General features: G+C 36.7%; 1 protein-coding gene across 2 annotated transcripts in view; it reads left to right on the plus strand.

Annotated features, from left to right (window-relative positions):
* ZDHHC13 (zDHHC palmitoyltransferase 13) overlaps nt 1-12258 on the plus strand; it is a 59334-nt gene that overhangs the window by 2732 nt on the left and 44344 nt on the right. The gene's annotated exons all lie outside the window — the stretch shown is intronic.

The raw sequence follows: 12258 nt of genomic DNA on the forward strand, positions 1-12258 counted from the left end.
TGAATGAACTTGGAAACTAAACTGTGGTACTTCTGTTAATGAGAACTTTAATGACATGAGAACTTTTAATGAGTGTCACATATTTCTCTCTCACTCACTCGCTCCTTCTCTCTCACTTTCTTTTTATTCGATAATCTGGCAGGATAATGCCTGTCATTGGAGTTTAAGTGTGGTTTTCTAAATCTTGATTTTGGCTTAAATTAATGCCCACTATAACTTTAACAATTCTTATATACAATTTAGAAAAATAATCTCATTCATGACGTCTCTGTCTGAGAAGTATTACATGATCCCTCAGAGCTTAAAGATGCCCTAGTTATTTATTGTGTAAGAAACCACCCCAAAACGTAGTGGTATAAAACATGCCTGTGTCATGCTCATGGACTCTGTGTGTCAGGGACTTGGAGAGACTGCAGCAGGGTTGGTTTGTTTCTGTTCCACCATGTCTAGAGCATCAGCTGCAAAGACTCATAAGCTGGAGATGAATTGAGAGCTGGGGCCAGTATTTATGAGTGTCTTCACTTACATCTGGCAGTTAACTTTCAGTAGAGACACCTACACGTGACCTGGGCCTCTGCACAGTATAGTGGCTGAGTTCCATTAGTGACCATCTAATGAAAGAGCCAGGAAGAAGAAGCTGCCAGTTTCTAGGGCCTGAGCCTGCAAACTGGCACAGCATCACTTCTGAAATATATTATTAGTGAGGTAGTCACAAAGCTCAGAGTCAAGAGGAAGGGACATAGACCTTTACCTCTTGATGGAGAAGTAGCAAATAATTTTGAGGCTATGTTGTAAAAATTACCACACATGTATTCATATGTCTGTTAGATAATTTTCATAATATCTTGTTCTGCTTTTCACTCTTCTGTGGAGGACAGTGAGCTAGCTACATATCTCTTTCTTGGTATCTCTCTTTTTTCCCTCTTTAAATTTTTTTTCCCTATGTATCTTAATTAAAACAAAAACAACAAAAAAAAAACCATTTTATTCTAGTATCTTGAGGTAGTTGTAGACTGGAATCCTAGGAAGACTAGAGGAAGTAAAATGGAATGGAATCATAGAATACTTGGAGCTGGAAGGCTTGTCAGTGAATTACCTAGTTGAGAGATTCTTAAACTGGCATATAGGATAAGCTTCAGGGCGTTAGTGAACATCTTGAAATTAGTGAACATCTTGAAAAGTTAGTTTACATGTGCAGTTGTGCATTTCTCTTAAGTAGAGAGGCCTTAATTTTGGTAACATTTTCAAAAAGGTCCATGACATTTGGAAGGTTTGAGAACCATTTATCTAGTCTAGCCCTTTAACTTTTCCCATGAATTCAAGACTCAAAAATAATAAACTTACTTTCCAAAGGTTCATAGCAAGTTAGCAGAGCCCAGGTGTCAGGGCTCCTGATGCAGTGCATTTTCATTGCTAGTCAGGTGGTCCAGTCATGATATGATCTTGTTTGATTGTTTGCTGCCACTTGGAGTCCACCCATTCTTTAGGTCAAGGTCTGAGGAGTAGTCTGTATTTCACTCTGCTCTGAAAATGGGGAAGGGAGTATATCCCTAACTAGAATATAAGTTCCTTGAAAACCAAGGACCTTGTCTGTTGTTCATTGCTATATTGCTGTGTCTACAATAGTGCCCAGCACATAGTAGGCATTCAGTAAATGTCTAGAATGAATGTATTATGGAAGGAATTGTGTCTTATTCATCTTTTATCCCTGATTACTTACTTCTGTGATTTGTATGGGTGTTCTTTATATTTCCCTGAATGAATAATTAATGAAAACTCTTGGGAGTTGGCTGGCATCATGAGAATTTGCTTAGTCTGTTCTGTTACCTTAACATTGTAGGCAGCCATGTAGCAGTTAAGCTTCTTTATCCATGTAGTGTGTTTGTTCATACAGTAAATTCTTTACCAGTTCACAAGTCAGTAGTGACTATTGTAATAGCTCAGCTTAGGACCATGCAACATGAGACTGAGAAGGAGCTTTATGGGTGTATTGATATGTCCCTTTCACTTTACAAACGTAGAAATGAGCCAAAAATAGAGTAGATGATTCACCACTATCATACAGTCAATGTGGCAGTACCAGGAATTTGGTTATTTGGCCCGTGTCATCAGTGCAATCAGGAGAGGTTAGGCTGAGAGAATACTGTGGAAGCAGGGACTCAATGTATCTTCTTCCCTATCTTTTGAGACTCAAGGTTACCTGTCTTCTTCTCTGTTGTGTCCTTGCCCTCCTTTTCCTGAGCTTGCTTTACAGAAAACTTCACAGAAAATAAAAATTTCAGCTCTCTTCTGTTTGAACATGGGGATAGGAGCTGGCGGCCAATTTCATATTGTCATGGGTCATGTTATTGTAGGATTTGACATGTATTTCTAAATTATATTCATTAACTAATAGCTCAGTATATGTTCATGGCAAGATTTGAATTAAAGATGGTGGTTATAAATCTGCCTCAATTTAGCCTCTTGACAATTTTGAATTTTTTCCAAGGGGGTACTGACTTGTCAGATTGGATTAGATCATCTTTGTTTATACTTCATGTGTCTGATGAAGAGTTCCTGATCTGCTATTTTCTTATTTGCTTGTGCTTATTATTATTATTATTGTTACCTCAATTCATGGCTTCTTTGTAGAAATCAGCTTAAGCTACTTGCTTATTTTGGGAGAGGTAATTTGGTTAAAATTTAACAATATAATTTGAAAATAATCTAATATATATTGTAAAATGCTGAAGGTCCTACTGTCAACTCTCTGTTTGTGGAAGCTTTCTCTGCCCCCAGGTTACCTTGTAAACAGAGTATAAGGAGTGACCTGCTTGGCATATCGATAAATGAGACTGCCGTCGTTAAAAATTAGTAAAGCTTTCCTGCCAGCAGAGGTGTGCTAAAAAGAAAAAATAAATTTGGTAAAGCTTTAAAAACTCAAATTTGTAAATTTTATTTTTCCTTTTTAAGTAAAAAGATAAAAAGTTATTATAATAGAAGCTTTAACATTTTCTCACATTACCTAGTGGGTTACTGCATATATGGGTTTGAGTGTACTTTCCTCACTTTGCAGATGATTGACTTCAAACACAAGCTTTGAATATAGTCATTTTTAGGTTTTACTTTGATCTGCATGCGGGTAAACAATGATGACATGAATAGAAGATATCTTCTGTTTTCTAGTTTCTTAAAGTTGCCATTTAATCATATATAATCACATATTGCCTGCTATTATTATTTCACTCTGTCTCTGACATATCTCCCTTATTAGACTTAAATTCCTGGAGGATAGACACCCATGTCTTATATGCCCTTAGCATAATTGTACATCATAAATACACAGTAATTAATTGCCGACTAAACAAATGTTCTTAATTGTGGATATTCTTCACATTAAAACATGTAAACCTCCTCAACTTTATACATGAAAAATAAAGCTGATGTCCTTAATGCCTTAACATAGTATAAGAAGCAACAAATTTGTATCTAGAATGAGTCAGTATTCTGTGATGAAAAATCTGTGTATAAACAAAGGGTCAGGGTCGGGTGTGGTGGCTCATGCCTGTAACCCTAGTGCTTTGGGAGGCCAAGACGGAAGGATAACTTGAGGTCAGGAGTTTAAGACCAGTCTGGGCAACATAACGAGACCTGTCTACAGAAGAATAAAAAAATCAGCAGGGTGTGGTAGTGCTTGCTTATAGTCCTACCTACTACGGTGGGTCGGGTGGTAGGATCACTTGAGCCCAGCAGATAGGGCTGTAGTGAGATTTGATGGTGCCACTGCACTCCAGCCTGGGTGACAGAGTAATACCCCATCTCAAAAACAAAACAAAAAAGGCTTAATCTTTCTAACCTACAAAGAAAAACAGATATGTGCAATTCATTAGAAAAACAAGTAGACTATGAAAAGTCAATCCACAAAAGAGAAAATATGGAGAGCCAGTATACCTAACAACAACAACAACAACAACAAACAAAACACTCAGACTCATTAGCAACTAGGGGAGTACAGGTGAAAGATAGGATGCCATTTTTAGCCATCAAAGTGTCAAGGTTGTAAAAAGATTGATAATATTCAGTTCTGGGAAGGTTTGTAGGGAGAAAGAACACGTATATACTTTGCTATTGGGACTGTGAATTGGGGAGAGTATTTGGTCAGAATCTATTTATGTTTAAAATGCACGTTTTTTGACTCAACAGTCCTACTTTGAGGAATCAATCCTATAGAATTAGAATGCCCAGGGTGTTGATTGTGTATAGATATGAAAGGCTGAAATCAACCTGTGTCTCTAATGAAAGGGGAATGGTTGAATGAATTATGCTAGATCTATATACAATGGAACAATAGTGAAATATTACTGAACTGCAGGACTGTACATGATATATTGTTACATGAGAAAAGCAAGTTGAAGAATAATGTATATAATGTGATCCTATTCTTTGTTCAATAAGTATAAGAAGAAAATGATTAAAAATGTGGATATATGTATGTATATAGCACAATATTATATATGTTAAAATATATATACATAATGAGGGAAGATGCACCCAATTGTTAATAATGGTTATCTCTGGTGGTACAGTATTGAAGAGGAAAGAGTCCGGATTGTTAACCCTGTATTCACTTCTGTATTGCTAGATCTTTAAAATTAATATGTTATCATTTTATGGTTTTAAAATTCTAGTAAAAATTTTTATATAAAAATACACTGATTTTTTTTGTCAATCTTAGCTGCACTTTTTGTTATACCTGTTACTTATTGAGATTCTAGAAATTTTTAGTATAGTTCAACTCTTTTCTTCAACCCTTTGCCTTCTTCCAATTGAATATAATTACTGTGATATCAGGAAAAGCATCCTAAAGTAATGTTTTTATTTACATTTTAATCTAACTACCTACATGTTTATTTTTAGCTGTGTGTGATTCTGCGTGTGTGTTGGGGGGGTACTGATTATTTACCAGATAAATCAGAATTTACCTATTCAGAAAAGCAGGTGGACTGAAGAAGAAAAAGACCGGAATTCAAAAACCACCAAATCAGTAGCTGATTTGCCTTTTTTCTCTCTGATTTGCCCCCAGCCTTGACTTGAGCCCTGGAAATAAGCATCAGTGCAGACGAGTGCTCTATGAGAAGCTATCTAGTTAAAGCTCAAGGAGCTGCAAAGGGATTTCCTGGCAGCACAGTCACCAGAACCACTGAGGGAGAACTCTCTGAACAGAGGAATTGTGACCCCAAGACAGTAGTTTTTAGACGTGACACCAAAAGCACAATCCATAAAAGAACAAATTGATAAATTGGACTTTTTTAAAATTTAAAATTTCTGCTCTATGAAACAGACTTTGAAGAGATGGGAAAGTAAGGTACAGACCAGGAGAAAATATCTGCAAATCACATATCTGACAAAAGACTTGTATCTAGAATACATAATATAAAGAACTCTCAAAACTTAACAGTAAGAAAACAAACAGCTCAATTAAAAAGTGGACAAAAGACTTGAACAGACACTTCACCAGAGAAGATATACAGGTGGCAAATAAGCACGTGAAAAGATGCTCAACTTCATTAGCCGTTAAGGATATGCAAATTAAGACCGTGATGAGATGTCCCTATACATCTATTAGACTGACAATCCCAAGTGCTGGTGAGAATGCAGAACAATTGTAACTCTCATAGTTGTTAGTGGCAATGCAAGGTGATATAGCCAGTCTGGAAAATAGTTTAGCAGTTTCTCATAAATTTAAATATACCTAACATATGGCCAAGCAGTCTTATTCTTAGAGAAATGAAAGCATGTTCACACAAAAGTTTGTCCACAAATATTTTTAGCACCTCTATTTATGATTGCCAAAAGCTGGAAAACAACCCACGCAGACTGTTTGGATAGATTATCTGTGATGCACCCATGTAGTGGGATACTACACAGCAATAAAAAAGAAGGAATTATTGATAACATACAACAACTTGGATAAATGTCAGCACCATTGTGCTGAGTGGAGGAAGCCCCTCCTAAAAGATTGTGTACTGTATGATTCCATTATATGACATTCTGGGAAAGACAGAATTAATGACAACAGATCAGTGGTTGCCAAGAGTTGGTTGGGGTTACAGGAGGGTATGACTGCAAAGGATGATGGTGGTGGTTACGTGACTCCATACATGCATGTGTTAAAATTCATACAGCTGTATACCAAAGTTAATTTTACTGTAAATTAACTTTTTAAAAACAGTGCCCCTTCAAAATAATCCCTTGAGGGATTATGGACTCATTTAAGTAAAACTGAAAATTTTAAAACTTTCTTTTAAAAACTTTTGTTTTAGGTTTGGGGGTACATGTGCAGGTTTGTTATATACACAAACTTATGTCATGGGGGTTTGTTGTATAGGTTATTTCGTTACCCAAGTATTAAGCCTAGTACCCAGTAGTGATTTTTTCTGCTCCTCTCTCTCCTCCCACCCTCCACCCTCAAGTATACCCCAGTGTCTGTTGTTCCCTTCTTCTTTTTTTCTTTTCTTTTTCTTTTCTTTTTTTGCAATGGAGTCTTGCTCTGTCACCCAAGCTGGAGTGCAGTGGTGTGATCTTGGCTCACTGCAACCTCTGCCTCCCAGGTTCAAGTGATTCTCCTGCCTCAGCTTCCCAAGTAACTGGAACTACAGGCACAAACCACCACCCTGGCTAATTTTTTTTCTTTTTTTTTTTTTTTTAGTAGAGACCGAGTTTCACCATGTTGACCAGGCTGTTCTTGAACTCCTTACCTCAAGTGATCCACCCACCTTGGCCTCCCAAAGTGCTGAGATTACAGGCATGAGCCACCATGCCCAACCTGCTGTTCCTTTCTTTGTGTTCATGAGTTCTCATCATTTAGCTCCCACTTATAAGTGAGAACATGCAGTATTTGGTTTTCTGTTCCTGCATAAGGGTAATAGCCTCCAGCTCCATTTGTATTCCTGCAAAAGACATGATCTCATTCTTTTTTATGGCTGCATAGTATTCCATGGTTTATATGTACTACATTTTCTTTACCCAGTTTGTCATTGATGGGCATTTACATTGATTCCATGTCTTTGCTATTGTGAATAGTGCTACAGTCAACATTCACATACATGTGTCTTTATAGTAGAATGATTTATAGTCCTTTGGGTATATACCCAGTAATGGGATTGCTGGGTTGAATCGTAGTTCTGCTTTTAGCTCGTTGAGGAATCGCCATACTGCTTTCCACAATGAACTAATTTACACTCCCATCAACAGTGTATAAGCATTCCTTTGTCTCCGTAACCTTGCCAGCATCTCTTATTTTTTGACGTTTTAATAATAGCATTCTGACTAGTGTGAAATGGTATCTCATTGTGGTTTTGATTAGCATTTCTCTAATGATCAGTGATGTTGAGCTTTTTTTCATATGCTTGCTGGCTGCATTTATGTCTTCTATTGAAAAGTGTCTGTTCATGTTCTTTACCTACATTTTAATGGGGTTTGTTTTTGTCCTGTAAATTTAAGTTCCTTATAGATGCTGGATATTAGAACTTTGTCAGATGCATAGTTTGCAAATATTGTCTCCCATTTTGTAGGATGTCTGTTTACTCTGTTGATAGTTTATTTTACTGTGCAGAAGCTCTTTAGTTTAATTAGATCCCACTTATCAATTTTTGCTTTTGTTGCCATTGCTTTTGGCATCTTTGTTATGAAATCTTTGCCCATTCCTATATCCAGGATGGTATGTCCTAGGTTTTTTTCTAGGGTTTTTATAGTTTTGGATTTTACATTTAAATCTTTGATCTATCTTGAGTTGATTTTTTATATGGTGTAAGGAAAGGGTCCAGCTTCGATTTTTCTGCATATGGCTAGCCAGTAATCCCAGCACCATTTATTGAATAAGGAGTCTTTTCCCCATTTCTTGTTTTTATCAGCTTTGTTGAAGATCTGATAGTCATAAGTGTGCAGCCTTGTTTCTGGGCTTCCTATTCTATTCCATTCATCTATGTGTCTGTTTTTGTACTGGCATCATGCTGTTTTGGTTACTGTAGTGCTATAGTATCGTTTGAAGTCAGGTAATGTAATTCCTCCAGCTTTGTTCTTTTTGCTTAGGATTGCCTTGGCTATTCAGGCTCTTTTTTGGTTCCATGTGAATTTTAAAATAGTTTTTTCCTAGTTCTGTGAAGAATGTCTTTGGTAATTTGATAGGGATAACATTAAATCTGTAAATTGCTTTGGGCAGTATGGCCATTTTCATGATATTGATTCTTCCTAACCGGGAGCATGGGATGTCTTTTCATTTGTTTGTGTCTTCTCTGATTTCTTTGAGCAGTATTTTGTAATTCTCATTGTAGAGGTCTTTCACCTCCCTGATTAGCTGTATTCCTAGGTGTTTTATTCTTTTTGTGGCAGTTGTGAATGGGGTTGCCTTCCTGATTTGGCTCTCGGCTTGATAGTTGTTGTATTGGAATGCTAGCGATTTTTGTACGTTGATTTTGTATCCTGAAACTTTGCTGAAGTTGTTTATCTGCTGAAGGAGCTCTTGGGCCAATACTATAAGGTTTTCTAGATATAGAATCATGTTATCTGCAAACAGCGATAGTTTGACTTCCTCTCTTCCTATTTGGATGCCCTTTATTTCTTTCTCTTGCCTGATTGTTCTGGACAGGACTGCCAATACTGTGTTGAATAGAAGTGCTGAGAGCAGGCATCCTTGTCTTGTAAAAACTTTATTTAAAATTAAAAATTTCTAAAAAATATTTAAAAACTGTCTTTTAAAAATGAAATTTAAGAAACTTTCATTCTTAAAACTTTTTGGAACTCTTGGAGAATTGACTTTGGCACATTATTTCAAATGTCTTCAATTTTTTATTCTCAATTGTGTATTCATCCTTAGAGAATGATTTTCTTTTTAAACTGAAAAGTTCATGGAAATAGGTTTGGTGATAAGATAGGTGAAAGCTAGGTAACTTTATTGATGGTAAAAAGCAAGATGAGATTAAAAAATAATAAGTCAGTTTTCATTTATAGCAATTTTCTAGGTACAGTTATATATCCCACAATGTTTCGATCAACGCCAGACCACACATATGATGTTGATCAGAGCAGTAGCTTATATCATCTAGCCTAAGTGTGTAATATGCTATACTGCCTAGGTCTGTGTAAATACACATTGTGATGTTTGCACAAGAATGAAATAGCCTAATGATATGTTTCTCAGAATATATCCTCATTGTTAATGAAAGCATGGCTATATTTGATGTAACCCTCCCACTGAACACACCAAAAAATGCAGGGTACAGTATAAAAGCATTTAAAGTATTTTACCTTTTTGATGCTAGTGTAAACATTTTTTTTTAAAGATTCCTTAGGATTTTCTATGCATATGATCATGTTTTTGCAAGTAAAAATGGATTTACTTCTTTTCTAATCTGTATGCATTTTTATTCTTTTTCCTACTTTATTATGCTGTCTGGTACTTCAGTACGGTGTTAATTAGAAGTAATGATAATGAGCATATTTGCTTTGTTTCCAGTCTTGGAGTAAAAATGGTCTTGTACCATTCAGTGTGATGGTAGCTGTAGATTTCTTGTAAATGTTCTTTATTAGATTGAGGAGGTTCCCTTCTTTTCCCTTGTGTTGAAAGATTTTACAAATTTTGTCATATGCTTTACATAAAGAATTTTCATATAAAGAATTTTGTTAAATGCTTTATTCTACTATGATATATATTTTTTACTGTTATATATTTGAATATATATTTTATTCTGTTAATATGAATATTCACCTTGTTTATTAATATGGTGGGTTACATTGATTTATTTTGAAATGTTTAAGCTGGGTTTGATGTATAGTCTTCTTTATATATTACTGGATTCACCTTACTAATATTTTGTTTAGGATTTTTGTATCTGTGTTCATGAGGTATACTGGGCCTATAGTTTTCTTTACTTGTAATGTCTTTGTTGGTTTTGGTATGTAGTGATTCTGCCTCATAAAATGAGCTGGGGGCCGGGTGTGGTGGCTCACGCCTGTAATCCCAGCACTTTGGGAGGCTGAGGCGGGCGGAAAACAAGGTCAGGAGATTGAGACCATCCTGGTTAACACGGTGAAACCCCGTCTCTACTAAAAATACAAAAAGCCGGATGTGGTGGCACGCATCTGTAGTCCTAGCTGCTCGGGAGGCTGAGGCAGGAGAATGGTGTGAACCCAGGAGGCAGAGCTTGCAGTGAGCTGAGATCGCGCCACTGCACTCCAGCCTGGGCAACAGAGCGAGACTCCGTCTTAAAAAAAAAAGAGCTGGGAAGCATTCTCTCTTCTGTTTTCTGAAGGAGTTAGTATTATTTCTTCCTTAGATATTTGATAGGGTTAACTAATTAAGTTATATGGGTCTGGAATTTTTTATGAGAAAGATTTTCATTATGAATCAAATTTATTTAATAGATATTATGTTATTTATTACTTTTAAGATCCATTTTGATAATGTGTGTCTTTTAAGGTGTTTGTATATTTCACTTAAGTTGCTAATTTATTGACATAGTTGTTCAAAATATTCCCTTTTTATCCTTTCAAAATTTGTAGGCTTTTGTAGTGATGTCTCTTTTTTAAACCTGATATTCGTCATTGATACTTTTTCATTTTTCTTGATCAAACTGATCAAAGGTTTATCACTTTTATTGACTTATTCTTTCTAGAGAGCCAGATTTCGTCTTCAATGATTTTCTGTATTGTTTCTCTGTTTTATAGTTAACGAATTCCTTCTATTTTTATATTCTTCTTGTTGTATCCACTTCGAGTTTAATTTTCTTTCTCTAGATTATTAACGTGAAAGCTTAGATAACTTACTGTAGGCCCCCTTTTTTTTGGTAATATAAGCATTTAAAGCTACAAATTCCCTGTAAACACTGCTTAGGCTGCATACTAAGCTCTTTAAAACTGTTGTGCTGTTGCTTTCTGGCTTGCCTTATGTCTGATGAGAAGTCTGAGTGTATTCTTTTCTTTGCTTTTTTGAACATATGTGTCTGATTTTTCCAGACTGGTTTTTTTTGTTTTTTTTTTTGAAAGGGAATTTCGCTCTGTTGCCCAGGCTGGAGTACAGTGGCGCGATATCAGCTCACTGCAACCTCCGCCTCCTGGGCCCAAGTGATTCTTCTGCCTCAGCCTCCTGAGTAGCTGGGACCACAGGTGCGTGCCACCATGCCCGGCTAATTTTTGTTTGTTTGTTTGTTTAGATGGAGTCTCGCTTTCTCACCCAGGCTGGAGTGCAGTGGCGTGATCTCGGCTAACTGCAAGCTCTGCCTCCCGGCTTCACGCCATTCTCCTGCCTCAGCCTCCCAAATAGCTGGGACTGCAGGTGCCCGCCACCATGCCCGGCTAATTTTTTGTATTTTTAGTAGAGACGGGGTTTCACCATATTGGCCAGGCTGGTCTCGAACTCCTGTCCTCGTGAACTGCCCGCCTCGGTCTCCCAAAGCGTCCAGACTGATTTTAAGATCTCTTTATTACTGATTTTTAGTGATTTGATTATGATATGTCTTGGTGTAGGATTTCGGGGCTTATCCTACTTGGGATCCATTAAACTTGTAGTTACTGTGAGTTTATAATTTTCACCAAATTTGGAAGATTTTTGTTATAATTTCTTCAAATATTAAAAAAACTTTTTTCCTTGTCTTCTGGAACTGCAATTATACATCTTCAGTCGTCTTCTCTCTGTGCTGCATTTTGGATACTTTTCCTTGTTGTTTCTTCAATTTAAATGGTCTTTTCTTCTATAGTGTTTAATCTGCTGTTAATCTAATCTGGTGTAATTTGTATTTTAGAGGTTGATTTTTTTTTTTCTCTTTTGAGGCAGAGTCTCACTCTGGTGCCCAGGCTGGTGTGCAGTGGTGTGATCTTGGCTCACTGCAACTGCCTCCCAGGTTCAAGTGATTCTCCTGCCTCAGTCTCTCGAGCAGCTGGGATTACAGGCATGGGCCACCATGCCCAGCTAATTTTTGTATTTTTAGTAGAGACAAGGTTTCACCACATTGGTCAGGGTGGTCTTGAACTCCTGACCTCAGGTGATCTGCCTGCCTCGGCCTCCCAAAGTGCTGGGATTACAGGGAGATTGACTTTTATCCGCAGATACTCTAACCTGATCTTTTGTCATATCTTCAATTTCTTTGCTCATTTTGTTAATGTTTTCCTTTAAATACTTATACATACTTATATTAGCTGTTTTAATGTCTTTTTCAGCTAATTTTGTCATCTTTATAGTTTCAAGATCTGGTTCTTTTCTTCTGGCTATGGATCACATTTTTC

The sequence above is a fragment of the Gorilla gorilla genome, chromosome 9 (assembly GCF_029281585.2).
Source record: "Gorilla gorilla gorilla isolate KB3781 chromosome 9, NHGRI_mGorGor1-v2.1_pri, whole genome shotgun sequence".
Classification (NCBI taxonomy): Eukaryota; Metazoa; Chordata; class Mammalia; order Primates; family Hominidae; genus Gorilla; species Gorilla gorilla.